Raw genomic sequence first — 4,370 nt, 5'->3', positions numbered from 1 at the left:
TTGTTGTTCACAATTTTTTTATTTTAGAGAAGTGTGGATTGGCAGCTATCAAGAAAACTTTTTTATTACTATTCATGATATCCACTGGATATCATGAATACAATTTGTCCTCACTATGACAATTAAATGAGATGCCCAGACACTCAAGAGAAGTCAGTAATGTTCATGCTTTGGAGTTCATTGTGATGTGTCGTATTGCAATGGAATTCGAAGGGGAAGGGACAGAATTGGATTTAGATGATAGAACACTCTTCAGCGTGTAGAAAATGTGGCAAGAGGAGACCGGAGGAGAAAATGTAAAATAAGATTGATATAAGAAAGGAGTAAATGTGGAAGCACTTGTAGATGGTTTTTTGGGAGACTATGGACACATTCATCACAAGGACGTGCAAAACAACAAAAAATTTCTTCCTTCTCCCCAAAATACGAAGAGATGAGATGAAGCCCATCTAAGTGCCATCGATTGTGGAGTTGGTGTTGTAAGTGTCTCCAAAATTAAAAAACAAGAATGGGGTTGCCACAGGATGTTGTTAAAGGATCCAATGAGAATGGAACTCGCTTTGTAACACCTATTGTAAATGTTTCCAATGGACAATTTCTTATGTGGAAATAGTGCAGGAATGCACTAGAAGTTGCTAAACCAGCAGAAGTGGCTAACAAATGTGTAGAGGATATATCAAGGGGCCGATTAGTGTAAATTAATAGTCATGAGCTTCATAATTTCCTGATACTGAAGATCACATGCCATCGATTTTAATTCTAGTGATTCACATAACCTCCTATCAAGGTGCATCTTCTTCTCATTTATTTCACGAGGTCAACCTGGTTGAGCCACTTTCACACTTTCTAGAGAGTCCCTAGGAAAACTTGAAGATTGACAAGCATTCCAAAATAGAGGCACAAAGGGCTGTGCATTTTTATTTATAATCCTGAAAAAGGAAGATATGATTATATATGGATCCAATCGTGTATTGACCATCCTATAGATACCAATTTAGTGGAATTTTTCAATTGAGCAATAAAGGGTCAGAAACCTGAGGTTTCTATGTATTGAAGGAGAATATTGCAAGACATGATGCATACTTCTAGATGTTTTTCAACTAGGTGGGTTAAGATTTGAACCAAATGAAAGCAGAAAAGGGATTTCATCGAGAGCTACTTCTAGTTCATGAAGGCAATATCGATGATTATCTTTATGATGATATTGATATTGGGTTTGCTACATTTGCTTACTTTTATTTTGCCTAGCAGAGCAAAAGTGTATCTACATGTAATTTTCATGTGATTTGTCATTTGACACATTATTAGGTTTTAGGATTTCTATTAGACATTTTCACAATTTGAGCATTCGGAGATTTCTCTTCATTTTGTTTGCTTAGAGTTCATTGTAATAATTTGTCATTGTGATTTAGGGTTATCTTTCTAAATTCTTTTTCTAATGAGTCTTTGAATTCAGTTTTATATAATTTAATTATATAGTGGGTGTAAGATGTTTATTATGTTGTAACAATGACATGTATAATAAATACATATATTTGGTAGGTAAGAATATGAATGGATATAAAAGAGAGGGATACAGAGAGAAGAAAAGAATGATAAAGAGAGGGGTAAGGGTTGAAGAGAGGTAGTAGAGAGCGAAAGATGAAAATAGAGATGGGAAGTGATATATATAAAGGGAGATAGAGAGGGAGGGTTATAGGGACAAAGAAAGATGGTATTATGTGTGTGTGTGTGTGTGTGTGTGTGTGTGTGTGAGAGAGAGAGGGGGGGGGGAGGTGAGATATAGTTGTAGAAAGAGCAGGAGGTGTAGAGGGAAGAGCAGGAGAGAGTAAGGAGATAGAGATTGAGAATAAGAGTGATATGAAAGGGAGAAAGAGCTAGATAGTGGGAGTGAGTATAGATGGAAAATATAAACATATAAAGAAGAGAGAATGCGAGAGGTAGAAAGTAATATAGAGAAATGTAGAAAGGGGGAGACATATAGGGATAGAGAGGGATAGATAACAAGATATAGATAGAGATAGATATTCGGGGAGAGATGAGGAAAGAAATACAAAGATAAAGGGATTTAAAAGTAAAGGGAAGGGATGATGCAAAGAGTGGATGGATAAAGATAGGGAAATGCATCTTGATATGGAGGGGGAAAAGAAGATAGAGATATAGATGAATACAATGTGAGGATGGGAGAAAACTATATAGAGAGATAGAGATATATTGAGAGGTAAAGATAGAAATAGATGTAGGGAGATATAGAGGGTGACATAAAGAGGGAGAGATGGTGGCGAAGAGATATAGATGGTAAGATATACTTATAAAGAGATAATGAGATATAAAGAGTATGGCAGGAAGAGACTTGAAAAAGGAGAAATACTTAAATGGTCTTCCCTACCTCTATGGCGTACCTATTGCACACTAAGGTGCGATTGCTAGTTAGTAATAAATTTAATAATTTCTAACTTTAATAAATATAAGATAATAAGATAATAGCTGAAAAGGAGAAATGGTCAGACTCCCGAAAAGCTCTGTTAGCATATTCAAGGGCTACCATATTTCTTATCTAGAGTTATTGTTGAATTTGACTAAATAATGGAAGTGTGAAATGGGTTCTCTCCAGATGTTGAAAGTAAGAATGGCAGTCATGAAAAGAGATGACGAATTCATTTTCAACAATCACGTCAAACAGATTCCATTCAAAATGATAGAATCCGGATGCGATAGCCTAGCACTATGACAGTGCCCGTTGTAGAATATATTCAAGTCCGGCCAAAACCAAAGCCTTCGTAGCGTGGAAAATAATGACTAGTCTACTGAATGGTGAGAATTTTCACAAACAACAGGCACCGCGGACACGACATGTTGTAGAAAAGAATAATGGCCGTCCAAAACCAACAATGTCTCTTTACACATTTAATTATCGAATGTGGAAATTTCCCGAGCGCCGTGTTAAAAGGTTTTGAGTCAGAATTCCTCTTTCCACTCACATCGATTACACCAACACATTGAATTACTTCCACAAATGTTCCGCACTCGAAAACAAATTTGTCTATTATTGCTTCAAGTTTTTTACGCGTACCTCTCAGCAGGGAAAGTGTTTGACATGTACATGCCGTTTAATTTACGCGTGGTTGGAAAACAAAACTTACATTCAAGTCAAACGTTTTTTAATTTATGACAATATGTTGTATATCATTCAATATTAAAAGTAAGATTCATTGTAAATGTAATAGTATTATTTTAAATTATTAATTAGTTTTATATAGATATATGAGTATTTTTTTCATTTTACATAATTTTTTAAAAATATTATACAATTCGTATTAACAAAATTCAAATTATATGTTTTGAAAATAAATAAATAGAAAAAGTTAATATTTATCTTTTAAAACTTTTTTTAATTCAAATGCGGAATAATGAAATATTATGACATCTTGAGATATTATATCCTTTTAAAAAATATTTCAAGAATAGTAAAATATTTCTTTTATAGTTATATATCTTGATCATCATACTTTACATACGGTAGTAAGTATTTTCTAATAGATCCAACCTTTTCTTTAGTTAAATTTAAATTTTAAATCCTTGTTGTATAGGCAATACTATTATAGTCACTTGTCCAATTACTATTAAGTACTATTAAATTTTATTTATATTCATAGTTACTTTATAATAAATTTAATAATTTTAGATGAAAGAAAGTCTAATATACAATTTGAAATTTCTAATTATAGAAATTCATTATTTTAAATTCACATTATAATCTTATATTTTTTCCATAAAAAAATTTCATTTTTATCTTTTAATTGATAGATATGATAAACTACAAATAGCTACTCTATTTTCACAATTAAAAATAGTTCACTTTTCTTTTTTAAATGATATGTCTTAAACTGCTAATTAAATATGAAAAAACTATACACAATATGGAACTATAATATAACATGAACAAATATATCGAATTTGGTCCATTATAAGATTCAAAATGTTAGGCAAGAGCTTATAACACAATGGTAAATTGTGAGCCTCTTATGTGGGAGGTCTTGTGTTCGAATGTACTCAACATCAAATAATAATAATAATTAATCACGATACATAATAATCATAATGAATCTTGGGTTCGGCCTCTTACCGATCAAAAAAATAAATTTTTTTTATTTAATTAATTATATTGAAACTAATTATTTTCAAAAAATTAATATTGAAACTTATATTAATACTTTTTTAGAACAATAGGTTTATACTTTTTTGAAACTGTAGAGTTTTCTATGTGAATCTTTACATTTTATATCTATTTTTAATTATAGATATTTAATGTAAAATAATATTGTGTTAGTCTTATCTAGTGATTAAATAATTTTTTTAAAACTAGTTTT

Source organism: Cupressus sempervirens, chromosome 3 (genome assembly GCF_028749045.1).
Source record: "Cupressus sempervirens isolate cs-2001-9-10 chromosome 3, ASM2874904v1, whole genome shotgun sequence".
Classification (NCBI taxonomy): domain Eukaryota; kingdom Viridiplantae; phylum Streptophyta; class Pinopsida; order Cupressales; family Cupressaceae; genus Cupressus; species Cupressus sempervirens.
This window is presented reverse-complemented; position numbering follows the sequence as displayed.